The following is a 20,929-nucleotide window of genomic DNA, read 5'->3' as shown; positions in this document are numbered from 1 at the left end:
CAAAGATTAGTTGGCCATACATTTGTGCATCCATTTCTGGGTTTTCTATCCTGTTCCATTGATCTGAGTGTCTATTTTTGTGCCAGTACCATACTGAATTGATGATTACAGCTCTGTAATACAGCTTGAAGTCCGGGATTGTGATGTCTCCAGCTTCAGTTTTCTTTTTCAAGGTTGCTTTGGTTATTTGGGGTCTATTCTGGTTCCATACAAATTTTGGGATTGTTTGTTCTAGCTCTGTGAAGAATGCTGATGTTATTTTGATAGGTATTGCACTGAATATGTAGATTGCTTCAGATAGTAGCGACATTTTAACAATGTTAGTTCTTCCAATCCAGGAGCATGGAATATTTTTCCATTTTTGTGTGACTTCTCCAATTTCTTTCATAAGCTTTCTATAATTTTTAGTGTATAGATTTTTCATCTCTTTGGTTATGTTTATTCCTAGGTATTTTATGGTTTTTGGTGCAATTATAAATGGGATTGATTCCTTGATTTCTCTTTCTCTTGCTTCATTATTGGAGTATAGGAATGCGACCAATATCTGTGCATTGATTTTATATCCTGCCATTCTGCTGAATTCATGGTTCAGTTCTAGCAGGTTTTTTTGATGGAATCTTTTGGGTTTTCCATATAAAATATCTTGTCATCTGCGAAGAGTGAAAGTTTGACTTCCTCCTGGATGATTTGGAATGAGTAATCTTTTTTGACATTATCTCCAAACTAGGCAAGGGTTTTTAGAGTTTAGTTGCAATATGAAGTCTGAAGTCATATCAATGAGCTAACTCAGTGCTGTTACATCCAAATCTTTTGTGACTGACTGTTGTAACCGCATTTAGTTTTATAACATCATGAATTGGTTATTTGGAAAATATTGGTTCACTGAATTATACATGGTTTCTAAATGTTAACACATTTTGTTACACAATATGATAAAACCACATTAATTTATATCACCACATATCCTATCAGAAAAGGCTGTATTACAAAGTCGTCAACTTCAACGTTGGGTATGAGGTTTTCAAACTTGTAATTTTTGTTGAAAGCTCAAACTTGGTCATTGGCAACAAATACTACCTGTTGTTTTTCTTAAAGTAACAGACTTGCGTTCTTCTTTTGGAGACAACATCTACCAAATATACAAGTTGAATAACCACAATCAAGGCTGTCAGTGGATCTTTCAGACAAAGTGATGTTCCATGAAAAGAGCAGTTTGGAAAAGAACCATGTGATGGTTCACACATTTTTCCTCAAGACCAACATTGAACTTCGATATGCAGCAGAAGAGCTTTAAAAGTTGCTTTAAAAAAAAAAATCTTAAAAGTTCTCATCATGAGAAAAAATATTGAAACCATTATGTGGTAATGATGTTAAGACTCATTGGGATCATCTCACTATTTATACAAAGATTCATGCTGTCAATTATATCTTAATTAAAAAATTTTAAAACAACTTTAAATGAAGAGTGGTATATGTATATATGTACCATTTTTTTCAACACAATTAAAAATACATGTACTTAAAACTAAAATCTTAATAAAATGAACATTTCTACTGCTTTATAAAGAACATCAGTAAGTGAAACTGCTATTTAGGGGATGCCTGGGTGGCTTAGTCAGTTAGGCAATGACTCCTGGTTTCGGCTCAGGTCATGATCTCACGGTTTGTGGGTTCAAGCCTCACCTCAGGCTCTGGGCTGGCGGTGTGGAGCCTGCTTGGGATTTTCTCTTTGTGCTCTCTTTATCTCTCTCTGAAAAATAAATGAAGGAAAAAATCCTTGCTATTCAGAAGTTCACCATTAGTGCTATTTTATTGTATTTTTCAAAGTATAGTTGACTCACAATGTTACGTTAGTTTCTGGTGTACAACATAGCAATTCAGCTTCTTTATACATTATGTTCACCACATGTACATACTATGTTCACCACCAGTGTAGCTACCATCTGTCACCCTATAACACTATTATGATATCATTGACTATATTCCCTATGCAGTACCTTTTATTCTTGTGATTTATTTATTCCATAACTGAAGGCCCATAATTTTCTCTCTCCTTCAGCCATTTTGTTCATTCCTCCAGCCTTTTTTCCTCTGGCAACCATCAGTTTTTTCTATATATTTATGTCTGATTGTGCTATTTGTTTGTTTTGCTTTGATTCTACATATGAGTGAAATTATATGCTGTTTGTCTTTCTCTGACTTATTTCACTTATCATTATATCTTGTATGTCCATTCATGTTGTTGCAAATGACAGATGTCACTCTTTTTTATGGCTGAATGATACATATCACACAGTTTTTATTCGTTTATCTATTTACAAAAATTTTTAATGTCATTTATTATTGAGAGACAGAGAGAGACAACACAAGTGGGGAGGGGGAGGGAGAGAGGGAGACACAGAATCTGAAGGAGGCTCCAGGCTCTGACCTGTCAGCACAGAGCCCGATGTGGGGCTCGAACCCCCCTAAGAGATTATGACCTGAGCCGAAGTTGGACACTTAACTGACTGAGCCACCCAGGTGCCCCTCATTCATTTATTGATGAACACTTGGGATGCTTCCATATCTTGGCTATTGTAAATAATGCCACAACAAGCGTAAGGGTGCACATATCTTTTTGAATTAGTCTTTTCTCATCCTAACTATTTTTATTGAACATACCCTATAAGCACATTTGGTACCATTGCCTTGAGTTAATGATTAAGCACTAGCCGTTTCTCCCACTATCGCTTTGTACTATCTGTGCAAATGCCAATATTGGGGAAAAGTCACTAACAACCTAGTGTTGTTATGAAGATGGCTCTGACGTTCTGACTTCATAGGCTTCTTTGAAAGTGACTCAGGGATCACCAGAGGTCCATGTACTACTCTTTTAGAACCACTGATCTAGATCCTCAACTGGTCCTTTTTTTTTTTTTTTTTTTTTTGGCATTTTATAGAAGGACACCAAGTGAAAAAAAAAAATTCTAGGACATGAAATTTTAATGCTTTTATTTTTCCTCTATGGAGTAAATTTAATTTTAATGCTATACAAGTTTTAGTCTAAAAGAAGCAACAATGCTTCCCACTGTACAAAAAACATTTCCAGAAGTCAAAAGCACACAGTTCTCAAATTTGTCTTAGAATGTGAGGAAGAAAAAGAATTCAAGCCTTCTAGTATTCACTCATTCAACAAATATTTTTAAACGTTTACTATTATAAAGTTACATAGAAATGAGAGATAGAAAATTTAGAAGTGATAAATATATATTATATGCTTTTGTTACAATGTTTCTAAACATTAATTTAAAACCTATTTTTTCTGTGTATACTCCATAGAGTAAATTTCATTTGCTTATTTAAGTGAATATATACTTTCAATTTTGGATAGAAGAATCCTGGTGTCAAATCAAGTCTGTAACTATGGCCAACAACTACAGAGTAAAAGTGTTATATGAAATTTAGAGTCTTTGCTGTGCAAAGTTCTCTTTCCTGTTTTTCCTCTTCCTTGCCCCACCATCCCTGTGCCCTTCCCTCCCTCCCTTCTTTCCTTACTGCCTTCCACCCTTTTTTCTCCTTCCTTTTACTTTTTGCTTGCCTTCCATTTATTGAGAAAGCTTTGTTTTTAAAAAATTATCAATAGTGAACTACTTTCAATCTGATAAAGGCTTTCCTTTGTTGTTTTTATTTTTATTTATTATTTCTTTTGTTTTTTAATTTAAAACATTTTTTATCTTTTCTTTTAAAGGTTTATTTATTTTGGGGAAAGCACAAGTGGAGGAGGGGCAGAAAGAGGGGGACAGAGGATCTGAAGCAGGGTCTGCACTGATAAGGTGACAGCAGTGAGCCTGATGTGGAGACTCGAACTCATGAACTGCGAGATCATGACCTGAGCTGAAGTTGGACACTCAACCGACTGAGCCACTCAGGTGCCCCTTACTTTTATTTTTAAAGAAAGTCTATTTTTGCTAAAATGTATCCCTTGGAATGGATCTGGGATAATTTTTACATATCATTCCTATCTTCCTTTTTATTTTTATTTCCCATCTATAAGTACCTCTGTGAATTCCTTTCCACATGCATTACGTTATCCTATGTAGCAGCGCTAGCACCAACATGCAGACAGACTGGTAGTCTAAGGACTGTGTAGCCGTTAAGAACTGTGGAGTAAAGGGGCCTTATATTCTAATTGTGTATCTAATGACTGTGGCAAAGTTATTTAACTTCAGAAACCTCGGTTTCTTTATCTATAAAAAGGCACTCATATTAGTGCCTACTATATGGGGTCTAGTGAGGATAATACAGTGCAGTGACTGGCATATAGTTAACATTTAAGGTATGTTACTATTACTTATGAGACTCAGTGTTCTCAGAATTCATGTTAGATGATATAAAATTTAATTCCTTTCTGTATGATTGACTTTGTGCTAATAAAATTTCTGGAAACTATCAGCTACGGTTCAAAAAGAAAATCTGTTCGTATGAGGAGGATCACAAGTCTACATATACCCCATATGCAGAGGTCAAAAGAAAATGCAGTTTGTGTTCTCTCTGACTTACTTAATCTTTCTTGTAAGAACCTAATACATACTGAGTAGGAAAGTGGAAAGATTGATTCTAATCCAATTGTTGGGAAAATAAGTAAAGTTATGCACCATAAAATGGCCAGCAGGATTAACATAAGCTGTAGTCCCTAGTTTAGAGAGTCTTCTTCCGGGTTCTTCTCTCTGCCCTGCTTGCTTGTACCAAATTACTACTAATGCAAAATGCGGAAGCAACAGACTATAAATTGTCCCCCATGCTTGTGCTCTGGACTCAGACCTCTGGAGAGGGGTCTCTGAGCCCACTGGTCCGATCCAAGATCTCTGAGTGCCACTTCGTTTCTCCACCAGCGATCCAGCCGGGTTCCGTAATGTAGTAATTTTAGTTTAATACAATAGTTTGTCTTTAGGCAAGCTGGTATTTTTTTTTGGTCCAAATTTCGGTATTTTGTTTACTTCTTTTCAACCTGCTTTTCTCCCACATTGTGTCTTAGTCTATTGGAGAGGGGTATCCTGTGGTGAAGGGAAAGAGACCATCTTTAAGATGTATTTTTAAGGCTATATATTGTCCTCCAGTCCCTGTGGAAATGACTCCTGTTTGTCTATAACCATTCTTGCCCTGTTGTCCTTAGAGACTGAGGTTGTTGTCTACTCTACAAATCGGAGGATGGGGATGGCTAAGTAGGTCTTTGGTTACTGGCCATAAGTCCTCTGTGACATCCATTCAGTCCTGGACCACTATGCTGTTGCCATGCTGATTCCCAAGGGACCCAGATGGACTGACTTCTGTGTGCCACCTGTCGTCAGGTGGGAACATCTATCTTAGGATGACTCAACTAAGGTCCTTCTACAGCCTAATCTCACTGTGCTACAACTTATTCTCTGTTACTAACACTCCTTCCCCCCGTGAAGGGGCTGTGAAGGGCTCAAGTCTTTGTGATATAGGCATTCTCCTAAGTCAAATATGCTTCTCCTCTCTGGGGCTTTGCTTCTGAGATTGGAGAGCAGGACACAGATGTCTCACCTATTTTTGCTCGCTCTTCTTCACCCGGGCTGAAAGGATAGGCTTTCTGCCTCCTTTACATCATTTCCCTGGGTTTTGTGATTGGGCACACCTGCCCTGCCTCTCCATTTGCGTAAAGTGGTGCTTTGTGATTTAGACCTCTCTCTCCTGACTGCTGACTTTTCAAGTCCACTCTTTCTCTTCTAGAGGTCAAGAAAGTCTGCTCTGAGATTCAAAGCTGATATATAGTGTCTTTGTTTGAGGCTCTTTCCTCTCCGGGAACAATAACTCAAGGCTCAAATTGGTGAAGAAAAGCTGAAAGCACTTAAGAACATTGTTTAAATATTTACTAAATAATGTTCACTGTTATGTTAATTTACCAAAAAGGTTCACCCAACTACAAAACCTATACTTTTTCCAGTTCTCAATATTTGGTAGTGTGCAAGCTTGTAGTTGTTCAGGGCAAGATAGAAGAAAATCAGAAATGAGAGGATTAAAGAGATTTGAAGTAGTTGCAATTTAGATATAAGGAATGAGGAAGGAGAGAGACCTATTTAAGATTCTCTGAGATCACTTGTGCCAAGCATTACTGCTGTAGAAATGGAAGTATTCTGGAACATTTTCTGATGTTGCTTCTGTTAGACCTTTCCCTCCTGAAGCGAGTCACCGAGAGTGAAACCCATGGACACAAACGGAGGTGGTGTATGGATTTATTTTAGTTCGACCGAACAGCCCCTCCCGGGTGGTGGCAAGTCCTCAGGAGAGACCCCGCCTGCCGAGCAGGAGCTCAGGGTTTTTAAGGGCTTTGACAAGACAAAATAAGTCATCCTTTAGTTAACCAATCATAGTTTATAGCACTTTATAGTGGTCAATCAAATTTTGACACACAAACGTAAAGACTTGGTAGAGACCTATCAATTTTAGTGTTCTTTGTCTTAGGAAAAATTTGAAGTGACCAATGACAGGTCTGAAGGGGGAGGCAAAGCAGGTGCAGAGAAGCCAGAACTTTGTGGTTAAAGGGTGGAATCTAGCAACAGTATCTTAGAAAACAAGTTAACCTTTAAGTTATAATTTATGGGTTACATCTTAGGACTCCCAGAGCTCAGAACAACCCTTGATTGTTCAAGCAGAAGGGCTGGAGAGTGAAACAATGGTTGGTCATTTTTCATTAGGGTCAGCTTGACCTGAGGAGGGTCTTACACTTCGAGACTTAAATATCTCCATTTCAAAAGATATTATTAGTAAAATGACTACTTGCAGTCCAACGCATATAGGTCTCGCCCAGTGGTATATCCAGAATAATAAGGGTATAATTTAAAATATTGTCAGGGAGAATTTCTTTAAAGTTTCAGCATTTGCTTTGAGACCACCCTAAATGAATTAGGATGCTGGAGTCAGGCTGTCTGGAGTTGAGTCCTAGACCACACTCAAGTGGCACAGGAAAAGTTCCGTTTTCAGATCTGTAAAATGAGGATTATAATAGCGTTTGTTGAGTGTTTTTGTATGCCAGATACTCTTCTAAGCACACGCACGTTAACTCACGTAATCAGGAAATAACCTCAGGATGTATTATTAGAATCTCTATTTGCAGACGACAAAGCTGGGTCTCTTGGAGATTAAACTACTCGTTCACCATTATACAGTTAGCTAGAGGTGAAGGGGAGATTAGAGTCCGGGCAGTGTGACTCGCAATTTGAATAGTGACAGCTAACACTTTTGGACATACTCTGTGCCAGGTGCTAATCTAAGAACTCTATATCCTATGACATAGGAGCTGTTTTTATCCCATTTTACTGATTAGAAAACTGAGCACAGACACACAAGCTGACATACTCATTAACTATGGAGCCAGATCCCCCCAGTTTGGCCTTACCTTGTGTTCTCAATTTTTCATGCTACACTGTGTCAAGGGGTTTTTGTGGGCAATAACTGAGAAAATCCTTGTGAAATACTTAGCACAGCACCTGGCACAGAGGAAATGCTCAATAAAAATGAACTAATTAGTATTAACCAGGAAATCCTATAAATTGGCAAGTGTGATTGAGGTCATTTAAGTATGGAGTGTGCTGTGCAGGTAAACCTTTTGTTACCTGTGCTATTCTGGTAACTCTCGTCGTGATTTGGGTTTATATCATTTCATTCATTAATTCATGAATTCATTCAATCATCCAATCTTACCTCACAGGTCACTTTAGTATGCCGGCACTGTGCCAAGTGCTTTGGTATATGACGTAGAGATACCTTTTTGGGGAAAGGCTCATGCATTCATTATACTGGAGTTAAAGATGAACGGAACAACTTTAAAAATAAATTCTGTGTCAGCAGTTGAACGTCTCTCACTAGCATATTTCAATTGTTTGAGAGGAACTTGTTCTGGGATTTGGTGATGCCGAGTAACACCCCTGCACACAAAGTTTTTGCATCATTCTTGTGACAGTTTCCCACTCCTGAGATGTTTTATCTCTTAATCTGGAAACTGTGTGCCAAAACTTCATAGCTTTTCATTTAATGTCTTGCTCATTTTTATTTCCTTAAGTATTTTATTTTTATTTTAAAATTTAATTTGGGAGGAAAGCAAACCATAAGAGACTCTTTAAATACAGAGAACAAACTGAGGGTTGAGGGGACGTGGGGGAGAGGGGAGAATGGGTGATGGGCATTGAGGAGGGCATTTGTTGGCCTGAGCACTGGGTCTTATATGTAAGGGATGGACCACGGGAATCTATCCCCCAAACCAAGAGCACCCGGTATACACTGTATGTTAGCCAATTTGACAATAAATTATATTTTTAAAAAGAGCTAATAAACATGTTATTTATTTTAAAAAAGACAAAAGTGGAAACTATATTTTTTTAGCATTTGAAAATTTATTATTGTCATTTTTCAACATCAAAACTTCTGATTTTGGTCTTTCCTTCTTGCCTTTGCATATGGCCCAAAGAGAGACACCCGGCTGTTTGACAATGTTAGAGCAAACTCCAGGAATGTCACTGATCGCATGACCTGTGCGGCCAAGTCCAGCAACCAGAACCTCATCGTTTTCCTCAGTAAAATTCAAACAACTATCATCGGACACAAAGGCTGTGGTCTTTTTGCCATTCCCCATCAGCTGGATCCTGTCACACTTCCTGATGGCAGAATTTGGCTGTTTGGCTTTAGCCCCTATTTTTTCCAGCACAATTTCCTTTGCGTGGGAAGTGCCTCCAAAAGCATTGGCCTTCAGGGCTGTGCCCAGATGGGCTTGCCTGTACTGTTTACCATGCCACTTCTGATCTCCTCAGTGGCTATGGAGCTTCCTGTCAGTACGGAGACTGCGACACTTGCCCATCCGGTGGACTCCAAGGCCCTGAGCCAGAGAGAAGCAGCGCAGGAAGGAGCCACCTATTTCCTTAAATATTTTAAAACCAGGGCTTCTGTTCCAATACCATTTTGCTTCTGCTAAGGGGAAGGAGAGAGTATGTATAACTTAAGAAGCACAGGTCTCAGAATCAGAACACAAGTTCAAAGTCAATTCTCTTGGCTCTTTGACCACTAGCAAGTTGTTTAACTGTGTTAAACCTCACTTCCTTCCTCTGAATGGAGATAACAATTTCTACCCCCCAAGATGGCTGGGTGATTGAATGAAGCAGTGAACAAACAAAACCTCCAAAACAGCGCTTGCTCCCGTAAGGCACCAACTTGCCTTATGTATTTCTTTTCTTTTCTCTCTCTCTCTCTTTTTTGCCTGTATCCAAATATAAATATAAATATAAATATTTATATATTTCCCTTATGGTTTGTGTACTCTCTGTTTTTTATATTATTTTTGCTTCCCTCCCCCTATGTTTGTCTGTTTTGTTTCTTACATTCCACATATGGATGAAATCATATGATATTTGTCTTTCTCTAACTGACTTATTTCACTTACCATAATACATTCTAGTTCCATCCATGTTGTTGCAAATGGCAAGATTTCATTCTTTTTGATCACCAAATAATATGCCATGATATATATATATATATATATATATACATATACACATACATATATATATATATATATATATACACACACATATATATATACACACATATATATATACACACACATACACACCATATTTTCTTTATCCATTTGTCCTTCGATGGACACTTGCGCTTTCCATACTTTGATTACTGTCGATAGTGCTGCTATAAACATTGGGGTGCATGTGCCCCTTTGAATCAGCACTTCTGTATCCTTTGGATAAATACCTAGTAGTGCAATTGCTGGGTCATAAGGGTAGTTCTATTTTTAATTTTTTGAGGAACCTCCATACTATTTTCCAGAGTGGCCGCACCAGTTTGCATTCCCACCAGCAGAGCAAAAGAGATCTCTTTCTCTGCATCCTTGTCAACATCTATTGTTTCCTGAGTTGTTAATGTTAGCCATTCTGGCAGGTGTGAGGTCGTATCTCATTGTGGTTTTGATTTGTATTTCCCTTGGGATGGGTGATGTTGAGCATTTTTTTCATGTGCCTGTTAACCATCTATATATCTTTTTTGGAAAAGTGTCTGTCTGTCCGTGTCAATTGCTCATTTCTTTGCTAGATTATATGTTGCCTGTTTTCTCTTTTAGGATTTTATGGCTTTCTGTCTTATGTTTACATCTTTCATCCATTTTGAATTTATTTTTGTGCATGGTGTAAGAAAGTGGTCCAGGTTCATTCTTCTGCATGTCTCTGTCCAGTTTTCCCAACACCATTTGCTGAAGAAACTGTCTTTATTCCATTGGACATTGCTTTGTCAAGGGATCGTTGGCTATATGTTTGTGGATCCATTTCTGGGTTTTTTATTCTGTTCCATTGATCTGAGTGTCTGTTTTTGTTCCAGTACCATACTGTCTTGATGATGACACCTTTGTAATGTAATACATTCTGAAGTCTGAGATTGTGATGCCTCCAGTTTTGGTTTTCTTTTTCAGGATTGCTTTGGCTATTTGGGGTCTTTTCTGATGCCATCAAAGTTTGGGATTATCCATTCTAGCTCTGTGAAGAATGCTGGTGATAGTTTGATAGGAATTGCTTAGAGTTTGAGGGGATCTTAAAAGCCAGAGGGAGTCCAGTGCCTGCTACAGGCCTTCAGTCACAGCTTCTCTGCTGGGCGGTACCCCAGCCTGTGCTCCTGGAGAGAAAAGGCTCAGGTGTTTGAAAAGCAGCCTAAGGCACATCCAGTGGCTAGAAGGTGCTCTTTTGGTCTGAAGGAGATGATGTCCTTTCACAAAATCTACCATTCTCAGAAAGATCATGTAATTTGTTTTACGTTTTATATGAAAGTCCTTCAAATAGTCAAACCTAGTCCTTTCTTCAAATTAAGCAACTTTTCTCTTAATCTCTAGGGATTGCCAATGTTCCCTCAGAATGCAGAGCACAGAACAGACATGATTACCAAGTTTTTTTCAAGCAAATTTTTGTTAAGCCTGATCTGTCCCCTACCGCCATGAGGATTTTTTCAACCTAAAAGAAGATTTTATTAATACCTGAAACGGGATTTAAAGTGAGACCTATATGATTTCAAAGATATGCTTTTCTTAGCACCATATTATTCCATCATAATCTACGTTCTAGGCACAAGAAACTCTGATTTTCTCCAAGTACCCAGTGTTCTTCATCATAATTCTACACAAACTGTCACTTATACCTGTAACACTTTTACTCATTTTTGTCCTGGTAAATTTTAATTTAGTTGTCTCTATGCAGGACTCTACCTTTTGTTCCCTATGCCCTACCCTGTCACCCAGCAGACAGTTCTTACTTCGTGAGCATATACCAGAGACCCCACACACATCTATAGAGAAGAAAGTGGAGACAACGGTCCAGGTTTTGTCATTCTTAAGTTTGCTCAATTTTACTTAGAATACTTTAAACTCACAGAGGACTAACCAAGTCAGCGATGCCTTTGAATCAAAGATGGTTGAGACAAATATATCTGCAGAATTTATTCATTTGAAATGGAGTTGGATGGGGCACCTCGGAGGCTCAGTCAGTTAAGCATTTGGCTTCGGCTCAGGTTATGATCTCATAGTCATGGATTTGAGCCCCACGTTGGGCTCTGTGCTGACAGCTCATAGCCTGGAACCTGCTTTGGACTCTGTGTCTCCCTCTCTCTCTGCTCCTCCCCCACTTATGCTCTGTCTCTTTATCTTTTTCTCTTTCTCTCAAAAATAAATAAACATTAAAAGAAAGAATTGGCTCAGTCAGTTAAATGTCCTACTCTTGATTTTGGCTCAGGTTATGATCTCACATCTGTGAGATCGAGCCCCACATCAGGCTCTGCACTAATAGTATTGAGCCTGCTTGGGGTTCTCTCTCTTTCCCTCTCTCTCTGCCCCTCCCCCTGCTCATGTGCTCTCACTCTCTCTCTCTCTCTTCCTCTCCCTCTCTCTCAAAAATAAATGAATAAAATTAAACAAAATAAAGAGAAATTTTAAAAAATGAAGTTAGAAATATTTCAAGAATAGATAGTTAGAGGTCTTTAAGTATTCTTTTTTCCTAATCAGGAAATCCTATAAATCTCCCCAAATATATCATTTTCTAAAAGTTTTAAGTAGAATCCAAGCTTATTTTTTAAATAATAGAAACAAAAATAAATTACCTTTGTTGTTAGATGCTTCTGGACTTTTTTAAGCAAGAAAACATTTTAGTTTTTTCACTTTTAAAAGCATAAGGTAGCTTGCTTTCCATCAGGTCATATTTTGTTATATACTTTCTTATTGTATATTAATCACAGAAATGAGTATTTTACTTAATGTTAGCAGACACACACTAATATTTCTGCTGAGAATTTCCCTGAGGATTTACTTGTTTCTGAGTTTTGAGGACAGTAAGGCTGCATGATACCTAATGACCAAGAGGATTAATTTATATTATATTTAGAAACATAACTGCCCACATTACTACAACCAAGTGCTAGCCAACAGTTTTCGCTTTTGCAAAACCAGCTTTATTTTCTTTACGTAATGTCCAGAAACATTACCAAGGTTGCTTTTTTGTTTGGTTATTATCATTATTTTTAAAATTGCCATTTTATTTTAAGCAATGTTACCTAGATTCTATTTTTTTTCTCATTTATGATAATAGCAGACTGCCTTAACACATTAATTGAACTCTGTTCTTTTAATGATTTTTCTTTTCTCAAGAATATAAATCAGTAGAATTTGCAAAGCATAAGGAAAAAGTCTTGATATCATTGAATATCTGAAAACTCAGTATATTTACTCAGAGCATGTACTGAGGTCATGTGACAAGGTCATGTAAAAATAGACAGTTGTAGTAATTTACTCTTCAGCATGCATTTATAAGTCACAGGAGAGCATCCAAAAGTTCTGTGAAGTACTTGAATTTCCTGTCCCTTTTCTTCACTTGCTTTGAAATTTGAGAAAGAACAGCCTTGCAGCTGCTGGCCACGGAGCCACCAAGTAAGACATATGTTTAAAGCAAAGAATGGTGTTAGATTCTTATTGAAAAGAACACACAGGGCTTGTTAGCCTCATAAATCGCTAACAACCACAAAGCCTGGAGATTGCTGAGTGACTTTTAGACTCAGGATATTAGAGAATGAGAGACTCAGAAAATCAAAATGACGGATGGAGACCTCTGTCTGTATTTAGTAAGAACATTTTAAGATCATAACTCAAATGCCCTCTAGGGAGGTGATAAGGTCAGGTGAAACTAGTGATGGTCAGGTGGCCCGCTGTAATGCACGTACCTATCTACAGGAAGAAGCTTCCATTCTGCAACTGTGTGTTATCATTACTTTAAGGGAATGCAGTCTGTGCTGCACATCACGAGATTTCCGGAAAAGACAGAAATCTGGATTTTGATGTGAAAGTTTCTGAGCTACTTTGCCCAACTGCACAAATTGTGAAAATATAGCTTACACAGAGGCACACACTGTGCCCACATGCAAAAAAACGAAAAGATTGCATGGCGTTAAATGTGACCCATTGGTGGTCAGTTTGCTGTTTCTAGTTTACACTGTTAGAAAGTTTTTTGTTGTTATTGAAACAAGATCCTTTTTCCAGTAGCTTTAATTCCTTGGATCTCGGAGTCATGTCAAACAAATGTAATTTTTATGCACACGCACACACACACACAGAGCAACGCTTCAAATATTTGATGTCAGGTATCATATTTTTTCATTTAAGTTTAGGGTCTGGGGAGCCAGTCATGGAACTACATTGTTAGGGGTTATGAATGAACAGTAATGAGTGGAGGCCAGTCCTCTGGTGCTCACTTACCCCCCGTCTGAGTGATAACAGTAACTTTAATAGTGCATTCTAGAATCCTGCCTTAAATCAAGATCAAGACAACTGGTCTATTGCTTGGAGGGTCTGTCAATCCGTGTTCACCCAGCAGAGAGCTCTTACGTTCTGCCACCTGTGGGCTTCCTCCTGCCAAGTCCTTGAACCCATGAGAGCATGGCTGGCGGGGCATTCAGTGAGTGGGATCCTAAAATAGTCTGTTGTGTTCGCACCTGACGTTGAGGGAACTTGGAGGGAATTCAGCCCCTTGGTGACTTTATGAACTTTAGACTATATCCTCTCTCACTGATGCCCTCTGTATGTGTAGCCCGTATCAGACTGCAAGGACATGCTAAAAACAAAGAGTAAAGACTACTGAGTTTGTGCTGTGCACAGTTCCAAGTGTTATCTCTCTTTCTCTCTCTCTTTTTTAAGTCATTAAATTCTCATAATAACTCTATGAGGTGTTAGTCTTGCCTTTTACTGACAAGGAGATTCTTCACAAGAAACTTACCCAAGACCACACAGTTCATCAACGATAAAGCATGGATTCAAACCGAGGCGTCTGGCCCCAGGATGGTACATCTTTCTTCCTATAGCTCTGCCGAGGTCCCTGGGTCTTCAATACCATTTCAAATCCTTTCTTCCTTTTTTTTTTTTAAATTTTTTTTTAACATTTATTTATTTTTGAGAAACAGAGAGAGACAGATCATGAGCTGGGGAGGGGCAGAGAGAGAGGGAGACACAGAATCGGAAGCAGGCTCCAGGCTCTGAGCTGTCAGCCCAGAGCCCAATGTGGGGCTTGAACCAACAAGCCATGAGATCATGACCTGAGCCGAAGTCGGACGTTTAAATCCTTTCACAGACTGGAACTAGACTATAAAAAAGCCTCCTTTGGGAGAACTGGGATCTACTCGCTGCCCTGTGTCTGGCTCTCAGCCAGCCTGACCTCCCATGCGCCCCACACCACCTCTGACCAGCCCGCGTTCAGTGGCAGACCTCCAGGGTGTCCATGCATGGCCAGGGAAGTCTTGTTGCTTGTTGATGACCGGCCTGGAGGCCTCCTGTCTTCATCCAAAATCGAACTCCAGGCTCTGCAGTCACTGTGTTCCCTGACTGTAGAACTTGGGGTTTGTCACTGGTCCCCTCTGTATTTAAACCTTGATCTAACTGGACTTTTCTAGTGTTTCATAGCTCATCCGGTCCTGTCTCTGCCGAACCCCAAAGTGACATGGGGTGGCATGGGACTTCCAACGAGTTAAGTATCTCCTCAAGGTTTACCCCTTAGCAAAAGGGAGAAATTATTTTTTGGATTGACAAGTAACAAATATCATACATAGTATAGTCTAGTACCGCATCTAACACAGAGTATTCAAATGATACTTCTTATGATAAATTTTACTGGAAGTAGGAACTGAGTAACTCCCCACCAGATCTTTAAAATCTCAGCTTTTACCCTAAGCCTCAGATGACTGCCCAGGTAAAAGACAAAAGCACTTGTAATCTTTGAATAGTTGACAACTCCAAGTTTAAAAAAAACTGGGCCCTAACATGTCCTTACCCATGAAAACAATTAATTCAATGTGAGTTTATCAGGAATGATCAATCAGAATGATCATTTACAGTATACATGCAATGAAAGAAACATAAAATTTTTGTTATGCATTAATTTATTTAAGTTACCATTTTATAAAGAAATTCTGACAGGATAGATTATGCTATGTTTATCTGATTCTTTTTTTTTTTAAACCCGTGTGCTACAAACTATTCTCTGTTGGTAGGTTCAAATGAACTCGACTTTAAAAAACACTCACTTGCTGGAATATTTGGAAAACATAGAAAAATATAAAAAAGAAAATAAAAATTATCTGTAAATAATTGCATAAATCAGAGATAAATGCAGATAACATTTTCTTGTGTATCCTTCTAATCTTTTTTCTTTGTAATTGTAAAGTAAATAAAGATATAATAATAGGAAATACAGATAAGAATTTCTCAAATCATTAAATTGTTTATAAAAAATAAATTTTAAGTGATGATATAAGAATCCCATCCTGTGAGTATATGGCCACATCATATTTAATTAACAAGTTACCTGATACCATTCCAATTTTTATTTATTTTTATTGAAAAAAATGTTTTAAGTTTATTTATTTTTGAGAGGGTGTGAGAGAGCATGAACAGGGATGGGCAGAGAGGGAGACACAGAATCCGAAGCAGGCTCCAGGTTCGGAGCTGTCAGCACAGAGCCCTATTAAGGACTTAAACTCACGAACCGTGAGATCATGACCTGAGCCAAAGTCCTGTGCTTAACTGACTGAACCACCCAGATGCCCCTTCAATTTTTACTTCCAAAAAATGAGTGTCATTAAAGGATATGGCTTTTCTTTTTTCTTCAGCTTTTTAATCTCCTTTCTATGGTTAGGATGTCCTCCCCGCTACCCCCCGCCCCCGCCATAGAAGCTGAAAGATATGCCAGGTATTTGATTTCCCAGCCTCCTTTGCAGCTAGCATGGGATCTGCTAGACTGCGAATGGAAGGAGAGCACCCTGAAGAAGCGGGGCTGTGCAAAACGCATGTGCTGAGAAAGGGGGCAGCCCGTTCCCTTCGCGGACAGTGCCAGCGGCGTCAGCGGCAGTCTTGGGGATGGCAGTGAGTTAGAACATGTGAATATTTCAAATCTCTTCATCCTTATTTAAATAGCCCTCAGAAAGGCTAATTTAACTTCCATTCCTGCAGCCATGAGCATACCCAATCGGATCCCCTTACTTCTAAAACGTGTTTTTATAAGACACATTGCCTCAGAAGCTATTGTTACACAGGGGAAAGATGTCAGTATGATGTGGAAATCATTCCGGGCACAAGCAATTTCACCCCAGTGGTCAACAAGTGACAAAAACTGAGGGCAAGTTATATGAACACAGTGAGAGGCAGCAACCATAGAAGAATACAGTACTATGTACGGGGTCCAGTCACCTCCTGGGCTCCTTCCGGCACCAATATGACCACACACTCTGTCTTCATTTGACTTGATTTTCCACGTTGTTTTATGATTTTTGTCCTTCTATGACTGAACAGTCTTAATTCTTCCTTACACACACTTGCCTTAAGCTAGCTTTCACTTTTTTAAAGGTAGAATCATGTATTAACTGTAGCATTTTTGTTTTTTTGTTTATTTTTTTTTAACTTTTGTAGCTTTTTCTTTATTTAATTAGAACTGTTACTGGTTTTGTTAGTGCTCTGGTTACATTACGCATGTTTTGCATGCCCTCCTTGAATCCTATTTTCTTCTTTGAACTCTTTTATTTTTGGAGTACAGTTCAGCAGGAAAGGAAGTTTCTGAAAAATGCTACACGGGGCTAGAGCAGAAGCATGGGCAATGTCCTCACTTGCCCAGTCACATCAAATTCCTCAGAGGCTTGTTAAACACGGATTTCAGACCCTACTTAGATCTGATATGGAATCTCACGGGATGGTTCTGGTGCTCTGTTGACATGCTACCCAGCTGATTATTATGTTATACCAGCTAGGGAGGCTGCCCTACGGTGGCAGGGAATAGTAAGGGTGGCTCTTTGGTTTTGTTTTTCACATTAACATGGTATCACTTCAGATAAAGTCCCCCTGTTAAAAGTAATTAATGACAACTCTACCACCTTTATGATTCAAATTGTCCAGGTCTGTCGGGTCCTCCAGGCTGTCTGATTTTATTTGCAGTCTTCCTAAAGGCAAGTCTTCTGAGACTTCATTTCATTCACTCGCACCAATGGTGAAGCCTGCATAAGGGACCCGCTCATATCTTTACTGTATGATATTTTCGTTCTCAACCATGACATAATAAAAGTTTTCTCTTTATTTTTTTATTAATTTTTTAAAATTTACATCCAAGTTAGCATATGGTGTAAAAACTTTCTCTTTAAGTGATACACACGATGAGTGAATTTTAAGCTGTTTTATAAATAGTAAGTGCAAATCTTGTGAAGATGGATTCCGAGATGAAGGGTAGGATAAACAAAGGTACTGGGGGAAAAAGGCTTGTCAATGGAAGCTTTAAATGCAATTAAATAAATTAAACATCTTATGTTTAGATGTCATTTCCATTCATTTGTTGCTTTAACAGTTTTTGTTTGCTTGTTCAGTCTGGTCCTGGATTTTTAAAAGAGGGAACTTTATTTTGTTTATTTTCCCTACTTCAGCTAAAGTATAGAAAAGACACATTGTAAGGCTGTCATAAAAGATTTATTATGAACTGTGTAATTTGTTGTAATACTCAGTAAACTCAGAATAATAAAGATAAATCAACTCATAATGGCAATCTTTGAATTCCAGAAATACTTTTCTTCCAAAACAACCTTCTTCATTGCTCTTCTATTTACACCTCTGAGGCTGGAAATCCCTAGTTTATATCAACATTCACCTGAATTAACTGTTGCTTTCTCTCCTTGTTAAAGGGAAACACCACACATATCAGTCTGTGAGAAATGAAAATTAGTTGTTTTCAACCAGTAACATCTTAGTCTTTCCAATTATTCAAATCTTGATGGAAGGATCTGCACACACAGCAGTTTGGGTTGATTGTCATGAAGAACTAAAGCCATACTTTTCAGAGCTCTGAATGGATAGCAGCCTTGAACTTGGACTCTTATAGTGCACACTAGTATTTCTGTAACTCCAGCTGTAAAGTACCCTTGCCCCCATAGGAACTTCTGGAAAAGGCCATCTGGTTTGGTTCTGTACACAATAATATGTTATTTGGGGCCTTTTCTTCAACTGAGCCCTTTCACATTTGGAGAAAGGATTATTTTTAAAAAAAGGAGATTTCTCATGGTCTGGTTGTTTTTCATCATACCTAGGGTCACAAGGGAGGAAGGCTAGGGCATGCAAAAGTTTAGAGGGCTGCTCCTGCCATTTGGGGAGTTATTCTTCTGCCATTTTCAGTGAGCCAGATTAGAATTTTCCAGCTAATCTCTCCACCTACAGCAAATACATGAGACCCTAGCAAAACTCTTCACTGGTAAACCCTTCCTTTGTTTAATTATGGATACATGATATATTGGTTAGACTTGTGGATATATCAGAATTAGTCCACAAGAACACTCTATTGTAGGTTATCCTTTGAGACTGAGGCAGCGTTAAGACCAACAGGAATTCTGATCATCTAGAATTTAAAACATTCTTAGATTTTTCTCTTCTTCAGCATTTTCAATAAAATTTATTTCTCAGTTCTGTCTTTCCATATTCACCTTAAAAACATCAGTTGTTGTAAAGGACGCCATAGCTCAGTGCGCCATCTAGGTCCGGGGCCTTCGTTCCCCAGCAGTTGGTGTCGACAGCTTTCATCTGAGCCCTTCTGCAGGCATTGCCTTCACCCAAAGCCATGGCTCTTGGAGGCAGAATTCCAATAAAAAGCCACATTCCTCCACTCAACTTTCAGAACTAAGCCAATTTCCAACCTAAAACCCATTCACTGCAGGAGAGGTTGAAACTTACAGAGCAATCCCATGACAAACACATACAAGAAGGACACCCTTAGTTCTTTCCCAAAGTGACCTACAACCATTTACATGAATAGCTGGACAACAGAAAATGAGAGACACATAATTTCAAGATGTGTCAGGCATGGGGTCTGAGTGGACCCTGATGATCTGGTGCCTAAGTGTCACTGCAACCTCCAAATAATAAATGGAGCCCTGGCCCGGGTCCTGCTCTGAGTGTAGCCATTGTGCTCACAGATGCACCTACTGGTCACTTCCTCAGTCCCCAAATGTGTAATTCCAATGGGTGTATTTGGTAGTTGCCACATGTTGGTGCTTTGGCCTATAAAGAACTACTATTGTGGGGACAGCCAAGGATAAGTGGACAAGTGTAGCAACCATGGCCCAATGATGTGGTGACCAGGCACTCAGACCTCTCAGCAATGAGGGTCTGGGTCACTTCACTAGGAAGTCACCTGAACAAGAAAGGTGATAGCAGAGAAAGCAAGGGATCTAGAAAGGTAGAAAGGAACTGCATTAACACAGTTGGAGTTTGCCCCTTTAACTCTTCTCTGTCAGTCACCCCAGGAAAAGAGCTCAAATGGAATCCTGCAAGAGCTGGACCTAGAATCTATGACATGACGCAGATGATCTGAGCGGCACACGTAAGGGACTGGGGTGGCTCCTGCCATGTGTCACTCAGGTCCCTCGTCGTGTCTGAGGCTAGCATCCCCCAAACTGTTGGAGATGTTGGTGGCTGCCTGCTCACAGCTGAGTCAACACCTCAGGAATTGCCTTCAGCTAAAGAGTACAGCCTTGTCCAGAGTCCCAAGCATCCCATCTTTAATGCCTGGTCAGTAGCCAAGAGGATAAAGATCAAATCCTATTCCTTCAGAGAGCGTATTTCTGAAGGACCTCCAAATTCTAGAGCTTCCTGAGGGATCAGGTGAGGCCTCTGCTCTTTTGAGAATGTATCAACTGTTCAAGTTTTTCCTTTGCTCAGTTCTACTTCCTTCTCTCTTCCAGAGGTGTTGATGGAAAAGTATTACCTTCCTACTGGCGAATCTCCACTTCAGAGTCTATTTCAGCCAACTCCACCTAAGGCAGTTATTAAGAAATGATGCCAAATGTAAGATCTGTGGTAATCTTATTTTGTGGAAGCTTTAATAAGTTCTCTCAATACCCATTCTGGGTAATGTTATTACATTCTCATAAACGAGCAGCAGAAAAACCTGAATACCAGAAGTTCACTGATTTCCTCCTTTTTTTCTTTATACCTGGCCACCCAAACCAGTTCATTTCCCCCTTGTAAACGCTCTTGAACTAATTATCATCATCGTCGTTAGTGTATTTAACATAAATAGTTTCTTCTCTAGATTTGATATTCTCCCTTGTCACTTAGGCTATTTCAATTTGTTCTTCACTGACCTCCTGCCTTCGGTCTATTGCTACTTTATCATTATAACAATACTACCTGAGAGTTCGGTCGGTAGCGGGAGCGGAGAGCGGACCCAGAGAGCCCCGAGCAGCCCCACGGCCGCCGCCCAGTTACCGTCACACCCCGGGAGGAGCCGCAGCCACCCAGCCGGCCCGGTCCCCATCACCGCAGCGAGGCCGGGACCCAGCAGCCGCCCGCCGCCCACACCCAGCCCGGCACCAGGGCAGCGGCGCAGGG

At 39.3% G+C, this 20,929-nt stretch overlaps 1 pseudogene; it reads right to left on the bottom strand.

Annotated features, from left to right (window-relative positions):
* The window catches only part of LOC115301546, a 90,022-nt pseudogene extending 81,171 nt beyond the window's left edge, over positions 1-8,851 (bottom strand).
* Positions 8,852-20,929: the final 12,078 nt, after the last annotated feature.

The sequence above is a fragment of the Suricata suricatta genome, chromosome 1, assembly GCF_006229205.1.
Source record: "Suricata suricatta isolate VVHF042 chromosome 1, meerkat_22Aug2017_6uvM2_HiC, whole genome shotgun sequence".
NCBI lineage: Eukaryota > Metazoa > Chordata > Mammalia > Carnivora > Herpestidae > Suricata > Suricata suricatta.
The sequence above is the reverse complement of the archived record's forward strand: the minus strand, read 5'-3'. Positions and strand labels throughout refer to the sequence as shown.